The sequence below is a fragment of the Sminthopsis crassicaudata genome, chromosome 2, assembly GCF_048593235.1.
Source record: "Sminthopsis crassicaudata isolate SCR6 chromosome 2, ASM4859323v1, whole genome shotgun sequence".
NCBI lineage: Eukaryota > Metazoa > Chordata > Mammalia > Dasyuromorphia > Dasyuridae > Sminthopsis > Sminthopsis crassicaudata.
Window position 1 is genome coordinate 44,963,425 of NC_133618.1, and position 15,642 is coordinate 44,979,066.

General features: G+C 41.4%; 1 long non-coding RNA gene across 1 annotated transcript; it reads left to right on the top strand.

Annotated features, from left to right (window-relative positions):
• Positions 1-5,065: 5,065 nt before the first annotated feature.
• On the top strand, positions 5,066-10,892 carry LOC141553197 (uncharacterized). Its single transcript, XR_012485308.1, has 3 exons — positions 5,066-6,360; positions 8,722-9,432; positions 10,450-10,892. It is a non-coding gene; the product is annotated as an uncharacterized LOC141553197 (long non-coding RNA).
• The last annotated feature ends 4,750 nt before the right edge of the window (positions 10,893-15,642 follow it).

A 15,642-nucleotide genomic window follows, 5' to 3' on the forward strand; every position in this document is an offset into this window, starting at 1 on the left:
GCATGATAGAATGGAGAAAACATTGGGCTCCAATTCAAAATATCTGAATTTACCTTTTTGAGACTCAGTTGCCTGCTCTGTGAATCTGTAGTAGTAGCAGTTGCATAATTACCTAACAGATAGGGGGTATTGAGGACCAAAGGAGATAATGTTTCTGCTAGTGCTGTGTAATCCCAAAGTTCTATGTAAATGTATTTTTTATCAATATATTTATCAATAAACCATCATCATCATCATCATCATCATCATCATCTCATCATCATCATCAACATCATCATGATCGTCATTACTCCTACTACTACAATCACCATCATCACCACTATCATCAGACCTAGGGAAGTTCATTAAAGGAAACCCATTGGAGAAATGATTGCCAGTGAGATGGACACAAGAATGGACATAGACTAAAGAGAGACAAGGCCACTGCCCTACAGCTCTTATGATCCAAAAGAGCATGACAGAACGATGTGGAAACAACCCTCTCTCATAACTCTTTAGTCCTCAGCTCTGCAGTGCTGCTCAGCCTTTCTTTAGCCTTTATCTTTGGCTCCTTGGGGAATGAGAATGGGAGCTGGAGATGCTTTGGAGACACAGAAGATGACTAATATATGGATTTGATTTTTTATCATTATTCCTTCTATTTATTTATTTTAAAAGTTTTAACAGTATAGATACTTCTCAACAAAATATCCAATTAAGTTCTTTCACACCAGTCATAATGTTTTAAGGTTTCTGATGTATTCTATATTTTCTTATTTGATCCTTACAACAATACTGGGAGATAGACGTAGTAATCACCCCCATTTTACAGATTCAATGGGACTGAGAAGGTTAAGTGGCTTGCCTAGAGTCATGTCCTAATAGGTATTGGAGCTGGGGGTTGAACTCAAGCCTTCCTTGCTCCAATCTTTATTTGGTCATACTATAGATATGAAATTCAAGGAATAGAGGCTGCTAAACCATAAATAAGGATCCCCGTGGGCTGTATATTGATTTAGGAAACCACATGTTAACATTATCTAAGTAGTATTGCATTTTTATTTATTTGGTTAAATATTGAGCAGTCACAATTCAATCTGGCTCAAGCCATGCTTGAAGTGTTGTGGGCTTCATGCAGCCCTGGGTCTCTGTTGGACACCTTCATACTACACCATTTTCCCCTACACAGGTACATTCCCCAAAAGCAACCAAATTCAATCAAGTAGTTATGGCATAGTATATTATTACTTCTGTAATTTACTGATCATTGCAGAGGAGGAAGTCATGTACTTTAAATATTTTTTTCCTTTAATTTCTAAGGGGAACCTCAGAATTGCCCTCTCTTAAAAAAATTCCAGCCAGATATGACCTGCTCTTCTTCGTGGCTTCCAAGGTTACCTTCTCTCCCCAAACTTGAGAGAGAAAATTGATCTGAGCGTCTGAGGAAAAAACTAAGGAGGAAAGCATATAGAATTAGAAGCAAAGAGGGAATGGAAAGAAAGGGGGAAGAATAAGATAAAAAGGGAGGAGCAAGATAGATTTAAGAACAATGAATTACTTGGCCAGTTTGTTTTTGATAAACTAAAAATAGTGGAGAAAGGGCAGGTATTTTTCCTGATATGTCTAATGGAGAACTGGCCAGTGGGATCCAGCCTTTGGGATGTGTTTGCATTTGCCCTTCTGGATGGTTTACATTGAGCATGAGTATATATTCCCTATCCAGTTCCAATCCAATATATGAGTTGAGGGGTGGTTAAGGTGGAATGATGAAAAGTCTCCTAATTGGCTGTTGGGATGGATGATTCAAGTTGCTGAGCTAGCCCTTAGGGTATATACTGAGCTAGACCTCAGTGAGTATACTGGGCTAGACCTGAGTGTGAATACTTCTCCTGCCTGGTGGTGAGCGAAGCCTGATTGTGGAATTATTGGGTGGAAAAGGAGGAGCAAACTTCATTCTCCTGTTCAGTTGTCTTTGTTTCTTTTGTATTTATTCTTTCCAGAGGATGTTGTTGTTGTTGGTTGAAGAGGTGATTCCATGACAACCAGGTGAATTGAAGTAAAGGCGCACTGTGTAAAGTCCCCAGCCTCACTTTCTCCTCCAGTCATCGGGAGGTCGATGAGTATTCTAAGAGGCAAGGGACCAGCTGACCGGAGATCTAGCGGAGCCATCCTGGATTCCAATGGCTACTGGGTTCAGTAGCTGGATCTGGCAGAGTGAGAGTGGTCCATGGTTCGGAGATTGTGACCCACTAGTGACAGAGAGAAATGTTCATTCTACTCTTGGGAAAGACACTGATTCTTGGAGTCCAGAGGAAAGAACATTTAAGGGAACTTCATGGGGATTCTATGAGGGAGCAAAGGACTTCCAGGACTGAGGATCTTGAGGTATACCTTGGTCCCACATATGCTCAGCCAATGTGCTTGAACACTTTTGTTATTAAAGTTTGAGGTCTCTTTCCTCAAGGGTTCTTGTATACAGAAGGGGAGAGTAAACCTCTTTTCTAAAAACTAGTGAACCACGACTGATTCTGATGGATTATGGGTTGGTACTGGGTTGGGGTCACATGAACAACTGTACTAGAAAATCCGAGGCATTAAGGATACTTCTATAACCCCCATGGAAGCAATAGTCATAACCCCCACGGACCTAGCCTTCAAGTTCTAGAAGAGCTTGTTACAGGCTATATAGAAATGCTATATATGAATAATGACTAAGGAGGGGTTCAGGCAATCTTAGGGAAGACTTACGTATTTCACCATTTGGCCTAAGCCCTATATTCTAATTTCAATGTCATTTGGCTCCACAGGGGAGTAAGAAATTTGAAGCTCCACGTCACGGTTGCAGGGAGGGGGAAGGTAGGTTTTCCTGCCCATTGACCTCTGGGTATCCAGAATCATTAAACATATTGGCAAAGCTTGATATCCTCCAGATCACTGTAGCAGTTACCGTGATGTGTCCATCACTGTCTTTGATTTTTCACAGTTTGTCCTAAATATGAACACATTTAGGCACACACTTGAAATAGAATAACAGCAACAATTATAATGATAAGGGAAGTTACTATGAACTATGAAAAATTACATAACTCACAAAGGAAAAATGAGAAATATGAAACAAGTTAGGAGAAAAAATAAAAGAGTGGGGAAATAGGAAGAGAAGAAGAGGAAGGGAAAGAAGAGGAAAGAAGGAAGGAAAAGCAAGGGAGGGGGTAGGAGAAAGGAAGAGAGGAAGCATTTCTCCATTTAAAGGGAAACACAATGCTATACAAATAAGCTTTTTATCATGTCCTGAAGGTTAATGCACTGGCAAGAAAATTGAGTGAGTTGTAGTTGAAGGTTAGTAAAAGGCCTGAGGAAGAACAAATATGCTTGCTGGCTGCCATAAAATCACTGCCTCCTAGAAATTAAAAATTGCATGCCATGGTCCACATAGTCCACATCCATCCACACCCATGTCCATATTACAGCCTGGAGAGTGAAGCATTATCAAAGGTGTTGCTCTAATGAGCGTAATTATAATTAAGCAAGAACACGCCACAGGGTATAATCATGCACGCCTACTGTATGAACTGTTTGGAAGAGGCAAACAGGAGAGGGTCATAATGCACAGGATGCTACTGAGGAGAGACTAAGAAGCTGATGAGAGCTGCTGATCACGTCAAGATTCTGAAAGGCAGAAAAACTCAGATCTAGCGGCAGTCTGTATAATAGATTTTATTCTCTAAAGATTGTGCATGAGTGTGAGGGTGGGGATATGTTTCTAGTCTTTTTTGACAGTGCTATTAAAAATGGTAGTGTCTTATATATCCTCCAATCCAATGATTGTCTTATAGTAATGGTCATTTATACACATATGGGCATATTTACATGTATATTAAATTGATATATATATATGTATTAGATTGACATATTATATTGCTATTCGGTTAGCAATCCAATCCAATCCAGTTCTATTCAAAAAGTATTTATTAAGAGCTTGCTTTCAAGGCCTGTTTTAGAAATAGCAAAGATACAAATAAAATGCTTCCTGACCTCAAGGAACTTACATCCTACTGGGGAGGAGATAGATGATATAATAATATGTAAGCAGGAACGTATGCAGCTGGTGATTAAAGGTGTAGAGATTACCAACAATTCGAGGAAAGGCTTGGGGTAGTAAGCAGTCCTTGAGCTGACTTTTGAAGGAAGCCAAGGATTCTAGATGGCGGAGGTGAGGGAGAACATTTCGGGCAGTCAGGATTGCGTCTGTGAGAAGTGAAAGAAGCTAAAATTAAGTCACATTTCTTCCCCAACAAACTCATCCATTTCTCCTCCATCCCCAGTGGTCCCGCCACATGGTGAGGACGAAGGACATGGCAGCTGGAGAGCCACAGTGTCTCACTCCGGAGAGATCAGGAGAAGTGGTGTAAAGTCTCTGGCATTTTGGGTGGACCCACTAAGGTGAATGAAGAAGAGAACATGAGCAAAGCTTGCACAGGACAAGATGGGGATGCAGTTTTATCGCTGGAGAGAATTTCCAAATCCATGAGACGACAGAGATTGATATGGGTTTCCATGAGCTCCAAGTATCTAACAACTGGACCGTCCCATCTTGTCTCTTTATTCGGTACAATATGGTAGATTCCTCCAGAAGACGACTTAGCAGGGAAAAACATGGTTTCGGAGCATCCCAAGGTGCGAGTTTATCTAGTTCAGATATCTTATTTTACAGATGAGGAAGGCAAGGCAAAGGGAAGTGACTTGTCCACAGCTACAGGAGTAATGCAGAATGTGAATTCTAATCACCGCTGGTCTCAAAAGCTAACATTTTATAGGGCTTATGAGGGGCCAGACCCCGTGCTGAGCACTTTACAATTACTGTCTCATTTGATCCTAATAGCACCAAAGCTGCTCTTATTACCCCCTTTTTACAGATGAAGAAACTGAGGCAGACAGAACTTCAATGACTTTTCAAAGCTATGGAAGAAGTGGACGACAGAGTCAGGTGCCTAAGCTAGCCCTTCTGACTCTAGACACCGGGTCTTATCTCGGGAAGGCAAGAAGCTTGAGTCTGGATGGAACCAGAGAGTGGGAAAGCGGGTTTGGGTTTTTTTTTTTAAGTGCCAAGGATGTGTTTTGCCTACTTTGATATTTTGTCTAAGCCCTGCCCACCCCACCCCAGCTGCTTGTTCCTTTGGTCTTCACACAAGGTTGCCAAGAGTGAGTGGTTGTAAGGGAGGATGGAGCCTAATTATGGTTCTGTGGGGGCACACCCAGCCAGCTATTGGTCAAAGAATTGCCTTTTATGCTCATTCCAACATCACGCCACCAGCCCATGTGGTACATTAGACATACTGGACCAAAAGGGGAATTTAATGACAAGTACACATGTACAAACCAACCAAGACACATCCCTGACCCACAGCGTGGGACAAATTCATCGGGCAAGAGAACTGATCTCAGAATTTCAGCCTGCATGTGGGACTTGGGGGGCTAATGGTCAGAAAGTTCTAGCTCAGATTCTATCTCTCATATTTAACTAGTTTGCAAACACAAGTAAGTCCCTTGATCTTGTAGAGCCTCAGTTTCCTTAACTTAAAATGGGGATAATCCCATTTTTAATGGGATAATTAATTGTTGTTAATTATTGTGAAGCACAAATGAACTAATAGAAGAAAAGCTTTAGCAAACTTTAGTTATACTAAATAAATGTCAGTTATTATCATTGCTGATAAGGGGGGAAGTGACAGCTCTTGAGAAATAAGCTATTACTGTTGTACTCGCAAGCAAATCGCTTGTGCATGCTGTACCTCAGTTTCCCTATTAGCAAAATGGAAATAACACTTCTTTTTACCACTTTGTGACTACTAGGTAGGAGCTAACAGGATAGCAGATCCTAAAAACATTTTAATGAACATTGTTAAGGAATTGTAAAGTTGAACTTTAACTGGCTTAGAGGGAAAGTGTTTTGGCTCTTTATCTTCCTTGGCCTCTCTCCTTATTTCTCATGTTCCTTGCTACCTTCCTGTTCCCCAATCCATTAGCCCCTATTTTAACACAAGTACCTAAGAAGTTCCCTCAAGATCTTTGGATAGGAGGTATGCAAAATGATGGCCACATCATATTTAAAAATAACTTTACACATAATTATTTTATAATTGAGCATTTTCCCCCCCAGAGTTTACTGAAAACTCCTTATATTATCTAAGTCTCCAAGGCAAATTGCCTCTGCTCTTCCTAAATCATACTGCCTTGGAAGCAATGATTAGGTTCAGAGGAGGTATTCACTTATAGAGTATAAGAAAAATTCTAGTGGGAGCCAAGAAAGATGAAGGAAGAAAAGAAGAAGAAGATGGCCTATCTTTGCTTCCTGAAGCCAAGCTCCTCTGCTAAAAAGCTGAGGTATGAGTTGCAAGGGCAGAGGGATGGGATGGGGAGTTAGGAAAGAGAAGTGGGGCTAATAATTAGCTCCTGAGGAGGATTAAAAATTTTCTTGGAGAAGCAATTTAAAAAAGGAATATCCTTCTTAAAAAATTCAGCTGAACCCTTATAAAAACACTCCACCACCCATCCAAACTTAAGAGACTTTCCATTTGGTCTGACTTTTCTCTCTAGTGGTCACTGGTAGGATGAATGGCAGATGTTCACTGAGCTAAAAAGAGGATGCCCACAAATAAAATGGAGTACACACTCTACCCATATAATATATTCTAGTTAATTTACTGACAAAGTTACAAAGACAGAAGGTTCATTCATTTGACAAAAGCCGAGAACCTACTATGGGTAGAAGTGTTATGCTGTGTTGTGAAAGATTTAAAGATGTCTAAGATACGGTTCTTGCCTTGAAGGATCCTATAATTCAGTAGGGGAAATATATACACAAATATATAGCAAACAAGGAAGCATATAAGTATTTATATGAGGAGCACAAAGTAAGGACAAAAAGAATTTAGGTATAGAGAGGAAAGGAGGATTCACTGGCCACTGGAATGGATGACTGGAATAGTATCAAGATGGTGGTGTTTGAGTTATACCTTGTAGGATACCTCTCTCTTCCTTGTAGGCTGAAGGATGGATAAGATTTCCAGAGGTGGCACCTGGGTCCACCATGAGCAAAGACACAAAAGTGGGGCAATCTAATGTGTTCTTGGAAAGAAGCAAATAATCCTCATCATCTGTACTATGGCTTCCCATTGGGTTTCTGTAGAAGAATAGGAAGGACAGGTCGATTGATGGCAGATTGTAAGAGTTTTGACTGCCTAGTTAAGAGATTCAGAATTTATTCATAAGACAATGGGAATCCACTGAAAGTGTTTGAAGAGGGGGAGTATTCATGGTAATAGTGGTATATTACTCTAGTTATTTGAAGCAACTCAGGATCTACCTCATACCTGTCATATTGGCAAATCTGACAAAAATGGAAAATGATGAATGCTGGAAGACCTACGGGAAAACAGGTACATTTATGTCTGGTGGTAGGGCTACAGATTGGTCCAGCCATTCAGGAAGGCAATGTGGAATCATGTCCCCAAAGTGCTTTTGACCTAGTAATGCTTACTAAGCTCATAACCCAAACTGGTCAGAGAAAGAGGAAAGGAGGAAAAATATACATATACCCATATGTATAAAATATTTATAATAATTCTTTTTATAGTATCATAGAATTGGAAACTAAGAGGTGTGCTCATCAATAATTGGGGAGTGGCTGAACAAATTATTTTACATGAATATAATGGGATATTACTGTACCATATGAAATGCTGAAAAGGGTTAGTTTCAGTGAAATCTGAGAAACCTTCTATCACCGATGCAGAGTGAAGCAAGCCGAACCAGGAGAACAATTTATACTATGGCAACATTGTAAAAGAAGCAACTTTGAAAGACTTAAGAACTGTGAATAATCTGATGACCATCAATGATTGCAGAAGATTGGGGATGAAAGATCCTACTCCTTTCCTGACAGAAAGAATATGTATTGGGTGAAGATTGAGACAGACAGTTTTGAGATATGGACAATGTAGGAATTTTTTTCTGCCTAACTTTGCATATTTGTTATAAAAATTTGCTTTTCAGTTTTTTCTCTAGCAGTGGTAAGAAAGATAGAAAGGAGAACAAAAACCAAATTTTGTCCATTGGAAAATATAAATGAAATGTAAAAATAAAACAAATTAATCTGGTAGATAGCACAGGTTCAAATAGGGAGAGGTAGGAGGGATGAAGTAAGAAAGGCCCTAAATTAGTGTGGTAACAGTAAAAATGGATGTGAGTGGGTGGGAAGAACTAATAGGCATCAGTGACTGACCAATAATGGGAGAAGGGAAAAAGGAAGGAGTCAAAGTTCATATAGATCATAGGTTCTGATCCTGAGGGCCTGGAAGATTGGAGACCCTGGCAGTGGTACAGTGGATAAAAATGCTGAATTTTTAGTCTGTGGAAGACTTACATCTTGTCTCAGATACTTACCAGTTGTGGGATCCTGGAAAGATAGTTTAAACTCCTATCTGTAAAACGGGGATAATAATAGCACTTATTTCACAGGGCTGTTGTGATGCTCAAATAGGCTAACACATGTATAATGATTTCCAAACCTTCAAGCCCCATATAAATGCCTTTTGTTATCGTTGTTATTGCCACTGTACAAATCCTTGAAGAGTAACTAATCTGCGGCCAGGGCTTGGATTTGTGCATATCGAGTATGTTTATAGTCATATCTATAAGAAATCATAATTCGTTGTAAAATATATCTCCATTTTGTTATTTTAGCTTTGTGGATTTGAAGACTTCTGGAGAGGTAAAACGGCAGTGGTGCAGCTCCCGTCAGGGGGAAGAGGATAGGGGAAGGAGAAGAGGCTACTGGAGAAGAGCCCTGCCTAAGTTCTCCTCATTGCCTTCTTTCCCCATGGTTCCATCATCTCATTAAAACAAAAGGAAAATAGCGGGCACGATTTTTGGAGCCATTTTTGGAGATGGGCAAGCATTATATTTGTGAGTGGTACTTGGCAAATTCAAGGAAAGAACAGATGGAAGAGGCAAAGCCGAAGAGAAGTTGCTCTTTAGACCAGTCTCTTAGAGACAGGGGCAAGGCCTCCTTGAATCTGCCTGTAAGAAATTAGCCTGAAGTAAAAGTAGGTGTTTATCTCAAGTCATTGCCTCAAATAGCCGGCTACCTGTTGGAAGAAGGGTGTGATCGATGCAAAGCGAAGCAGCCATGCGTGAGCTGTTACACAGCGGTTAGTATTGATCACAGCTAAAGGCTGCCGATAGGAATGTGAAGTGAACTGACAGGCAGAGAAGAGGGAAGGAGGAAACAGCCGTCGCTGGTGGCAGCCGTACAGAGGAAAGCCGATAAAAAGTCAATTCCACTTAACTGAATGGCTGCTAACTAAATATTTGGGGGCCGGAGCCTTCCCAGATAGTGGCTGAAGTGTCTCTGTTCCGGAACTGAGACATCAAGCCTGTGCTGTGCTTCAACAGGTAGGACAAAAGAGATGCTGGTGATGGATGGGGGACCAGGAAGTTCCTGCAGTCCATGAGGGGTGAGCGATGGTGATGGATAGTCAGTGACCAGAGAGGCACGGACCGGGAGGAGCGAGAGAAGGACCAGGAGGGAATCTGTGAGACAGCTGCATTAATTTTAATTACAGGCCCTGTCCTTAGGTCTGCCAGAAGGCAAGTCCAAAACTAATGGCCTTTGGGAAAGTTGTCCCGTCTGCCCAAAGAGAGAAATACCTGGAGTCTGGGAAGCCTGGGAACAGCCACTCATGTGCTGCCCAGCCCACAGGGAGCCATCGGACACCTAGAGCGGTGGCCTTCATTTCCATTCCCCGTGTGATTCTCAGGAGACATTCTCTGAAGAATTCTCTTATCTCTTTCATCCCCACGCACTTGTCCAATGCTAAAGTCTTCAAGTTTGTTGTTATTTGGTCATTCAGTGGAGTCTGACTCTTCATGAGACACTGGAGCGGTTTTACCATTTCCTTCTCCGGCTTAATTTGTAGATGAGGAAACTGAAGCCGAGTTAAGTGTCCAGAGTCACACAGTTAGGGAGTATCTGAGGGCAGGGTTGAACTCAGTTCCTCCTGACTCCAGGGCTGGTGCTCTAGCCATTGCACCACCCAGCTGCCTGAACTCTTCAAGGTTCAACTCAAATCCCATCTGCTTTAGGCCGGGCAAAGTAGGGAGCTCTCTGCTACGGGGAGCCATGAGGGAGTGGGAAAACTTCCTTAGGGGAAGAAGTTAGATTGCAAGATCTTTGATGTTCCTTTCCACTCTAAAATCTGGTAACTGTAAACAGGGCAATCTTTCTTTCCTCTGCACCGTACATATGGTGCCTCTTCGGATGATCTGTAGTACCCCTTTGACAATTCAATATGTACTCGCTATCTTGCGTGGTGCTACTTATTTACTTCTTGGATTGTTATCTAACAATCTTTCAATTGGGAAGCATTTATTAATATTTAATTTTTCATACATCGAACTCTCTCTCCTTAGGGCAGATGCTGGTAATAAGGGAGCAGTGAGCGGCTCTACCCCTTTCCCACTTAAGCCTCTGCCCTCGATGCAGGAGCCCCAACGGCTCTCTCCCTTATTCCCTTTTGGAGATCCTGCTTGGAGACCTGGGGTACTTTGAATAACTTGGCCCAGATTCCCGGACGTGAATGAGACATTAATGAAGAGAGAAGAGGGCTCTGGAATCAGTGGAGGCATTCCCCCTGGACTGTGAGACCAACTTTTCATGAATTGTGGGAGGTTTTTGAAGGTAGGATTATGGGACTCAGATAATAATGACAATGCTGTTTTTGTCCTGGGCTTTCAAAGAAGACTGATGACATCACAGAATGACATATTTACTAGTGAGTGATTTAGATTTAAGTGAAGAGAGTTGCACAGAGTGGTCAGCGTCCAGTCATTAAAGTCCAATGGTAACACAAAAATCAAGATGTGCCTCAATGGCGCGGGGTGCGTGACCAAGCTCAGGCCTTTTCTGCTGAGGTGGGTGGGAAGGCGGGAAGGAGCCTTCACACGTTTGGGGCAGACATTCCTTAATTCACCAACGGGTTTGACGTTGGTCAGCTCCCATCGTTCTGTTTAGCCCTTCTGCTGAGACTGTTTCACCTGGGGGTGGGGAGAGTTGGGTGACCTTTTGAATTCCCCCCAAAAATAGATGGACAGCCCTGAAAAGGGTTCAATAAGCCTCCCAACCAGGGTGCTAGTCACCCCTTACCACCCCATGGGTCAATAACAATAACACTATATTTCTGTATTTCTATAATACTTTAAGAGTTGCAAGGTACTTGATAGAGGTTATCTCCCTTATCTAAAGGGGACAGCCAGGAGGCCTTTAGCTAATCGTACTAACTAGCTGCTAAGCTCGGTGATTGTTGGAAGAGGGGCCGGGTTGGATTCTGGGGCTCTGGGGCACCTTCACTTGGTTCCTTAACCACCAGGAAAGTACCAGTTTTTTCCTAAGGCATCTCTTCAGTAGTTAGACCACTGCACTGAACAAGGAGGTCAAAGGGCACAGAGCTAAGCGAGGGCTGTAGAGAAACAGTGGGCTGATACTTAAGGCATCAGCCTTGGTTTGTTATGGCCTGAGACACCGAGCAAAGTAAAATGTTTCTGAATTCAGGGGGCTTCTGCAGGCTCTGGTCTCCCTCAGAAGGTGAGGAAGCCTGGAGATCCCAGGCTTTGGAATCACAGAACCTGGGGTCACTCATGGTTCTGCTTCCTATTCTTTGTGTGACCGTGGGCATGTGACTCCATCTCTGCATCCCTCAGTTTCCTCATTTGTAGAATGATGACAGCGGACTCGATGACCTCCAAGGATCCGTCCAGCTTTCAAATGATGCTCCTATGACACTGGCCCCTAATCTGCTGCTGCTTCTAACTTTCCTTGTGTTGACGGCACCATCATCAGCCCAACCAGCCGGGACCAAGCCCGAGCCCTCCTTCTGCTCTCCCACTCCTCTTTCTTGAACGACATTCGCATCCATCAGTTGCTAACTTTTCTCTATTTTTCCCTTCATTCCCAGAGTATGCATAGCATCTTCCTAACTAGTCTCTCTTTCTCCAGTTGCTCTCCCATCCAACCCATCCTTTACACTGTGGTCAAAGTCATCTTCCTAACCCACGGACATGATCACATAGTTTTGACCTATTGTGGCTCACAATTTTTTCCCACTTAACATTATTTTATTTTTTTCCAATTGTATCTAAAGATAGTTTTCAACATTCATACAAAAATGAAATCAAATTCTTCCCTTTCCTCCCCGCTTCCCAAGATAGCGAGCAATCTGACACAGATAATATATGTGCAATTATGTTAAACATTTTTCGATATAAGTTGTAAAAGGAGAATCAGGACAAAAGGGAAAAACCACAAGAAAGAAAAGTCTAAAAAAAGTGAAAACAGGATGCTTCAATCTGAATTCAGTTTTCATTGTTCTTTCTTTGGAGATGGGTGGCATTTTCCATCTCAAGGTCTTGGAATTATCTTCGATCATTATATCGCTGAGCAGAGCTAAGGCTATCACTGCACCATGTCACTGTTAGTGTTCATACAGTGTTCTTCTGCTCACTTTCCTCAGCATCACTTCCTGTAATTCTTTTCATGTTTTTCTGAAATCAGCCTGCTCATCATTTCTTATAGGACAAAAGTATTCCATAACATTCATATACAACAACTTGCTCAGTTGTTCCCTAATTGATGGGCATCCCCTCAATTTCTAATTCTTTCAGTGGCTCACTATTGTCCACTGAATAAAATCCAGATTCCTTAGCCTGGTGTTCGAGGCTTTCTACCACATGGCTCCAAGCCATCTTTCTGGCCTTATTTCCGTCCTCTCTTTGGTAATCCCAAGCCCGTTGGGTTACTTTTTGTTCCCCAATTAGACCTGACCCTACCTTGCATTAGTGCCTATACAATCTCATGTATCAGGTCGTAGTTAAGGCCTCTTCTGGCTTCATTCCCCCAGCTGTTAAAATGGGGATAACATCGACAACTATCTATTTTATAGGCTTGTTACGAGTAAAGTCAGCCTTAAAGCACTGTATAGATGTGTGCTTGCATTATTAATTTTCCTAGCCTAGATCGAGCACAAAGAGAATCACAAAATTTAAACTTGGGAGAGATCTCGCAGATCTACATATAGTCCAATGTATACCGAGGTCCACTCTAACATATTTGTGCAGAGGTTGGGAACAAAGGCTCCATAAATCGGAATAAAGAGGGGACAATTTTGGTGATTTTTGTTTTATAGATCCAAGGGAAAAGATGGGCTTAAAGGGTGAGTTTCCACAGATGACAAGCATTATTGGAACTGTGCTGCCAGTAATAAGTTCAAGTGTAAGTAAAAGGTCTGGGAACCTTGTAGATGAAAGGGGTGATGGAAAGGTACATTATTATTATTATCTAACCGGAATGATAGCAGGGTTGAGAAGAATACCAATAATAAACTCTCTCTGTTTTTGTTGCTTCTGCCCTGAGCAAATCAGGTCAAGGCAGCTCCTGGTTGCCTTCCTCTCTGAATTGCTGGGATTAGTTCTACTTTATGGTCTGTTATGTTGCATGGCTACATATTGTAAGAAGACACAAAACAAGTGAATGGAGTCCAGGCAGTTCTCCTGCATCCAGTGTCCAGCATCAAGGTTGTATTTCAGGCCAACTTTTAGTGGTCTGGATCAATGCTTGGAGGTCGTAATGTAAAATGATTCTCCAAGGGTTTGATTAACGGTGTCGCAGTCACAGCTCCAGTTCGGACTCAACCTTTTCAAAGTTTGATTACTTTATAAAATAATAAATCAGGATGGGAGGAATGATGAACACCAGGCTTTGTCTGCTCAACTCTCCCGGGTTCTTTGTAGGCCACACGATCTGCAGACCAAGGCAGAGAAATGGCAGCTAAAAGGATTGTCCAGCTAATTTGTTGAAAGTCAGAAGGGTCAGGGAAGGGAAGGAAGCCTAAGTAGGGGAGGGATGAGTAGAGAGGTAGACCTGAACCTGGTTAAAACTGTTGAGTGAGCAAGATTCTGAGCTGGAAGGTCCCTTGAACATAATCCTGCCCAGGGTTTCGTAACGGGGGTCCATGTCCCACAAGGGATTTGTGGATATGTTTCAGGGCAGAGTGTAGGTGGGGAAAATACATCTTCACTTTCACTAACTTTAAGTGAAATTTAGCATTTCCTTCAATCATGAATAAAGGCAACAAACCCATTATCTGGGGAAGGGTCTGTCACTAGAAAGCCAAGGGGGTGCCAAAGATCAGAAAAAAGGTTAAGAATCCCCCGATCTAGTCCAACCCTTCCTATTTAGAGATGAGGTAAACAAGCCTAGGAGACTTGGCTAAATTTAGAGAGACAAATGGCATGAAAGGCCATCTCCTCCTCCACATTTTTACAAGTCATGGTCATTAAAGAGCAGAGAGGGGATTTGAATTCAGATCCTCTGACTTCAAATCATTGTTTCCATTGTAAAAGGATGTTGATGGAAGATCATTTTTATTGACTCTATAAGGAAGGAACCTTTGTATCCTCTGATTTTTCTCTATCTCTTAGCTTTGGTGCCCTCTGATTTTCACTTTCAATGTCTGACTATATTTAATTTCCTTTCCTCTGTCCTAGTGGACTTTCTTTCCTCTTGGGAGTCTATCCCATGTTCTACAGCTAAATGTTTGCTCCTATTCAATTCAGAATTTCCCAAATTGTAGTGCAGAGCTCCACTGAGGTTGCATGAGACCCTCCTTGGGACACTTATGAAAGAACCACCAAAATTACAGGCTATATTTTTAGTCTAGTTCCTGAATAAATACACCTGCTCACTTTTTCCCCTCAATGAAAACAACATCCAAATCAAAGGCAACAAAAGTCACACAATTTTGTTTCAACTGCTGGTGAATGTATTGAGGTAATTATTTAATACGGTGGCTTAAAGGGGGTCAGATTGGGTTGGCTGACCATCATCATCATCAACATCAATCATGTATTAGCAAGTAAATTGGGTCATCATGCTGCTTGCTGAGTTTGAATGTGAAGTTGCAAAGTCCAAATGAAGCAATTTTTGTATGAAAATAAAAAAAAAGAGGGAACAGCTGGGTGGCGCAGTGGATAGAACACCAGCCTTGAATTCAGGAGGACCCGAGTTCAAATCTGGCCTCAGACCCTTAATACTTCCTAGCTGTGTGACCCTGGGCAAGTCACTTAACCCTAATTGCCTTAGCAAAAAAAAAAAAGTTAAAAAATGTATATAGCATCTATTCTATTTCTCCACATTCAGTTTGTCAAATAAATAATATTTTAAATATGTTAAAAACCTAATAAACTGTTTTCTAACAAAGTATAATATTACAACTTTAAAAAGTTGAAATAATGTAGAAATGGGTATAGAAAATCTTTTAAAATTATTGACAACTAAATTTAAATTTAGTGGCCTTAATTTTTATTTTTTCCAATTTTAAAAAGGTAAATAATATCTTCTCATGTTTCACAGAGAAATAAAGATTCCAAGAATGCCTTCAGATAATGATAACATTAGTTAAAATGTGGCCCCTCATGTAATCTGGACAATTACTTGATAAGAATAAAGAGGTTTTTTTCACTTTTTTCCCCATGTATAACATGTTTCCCTATTAGCAATGCATGCGATTCCAAAACCAAATTGGGTCCAAGGCTTTCATTCAACATAATGAA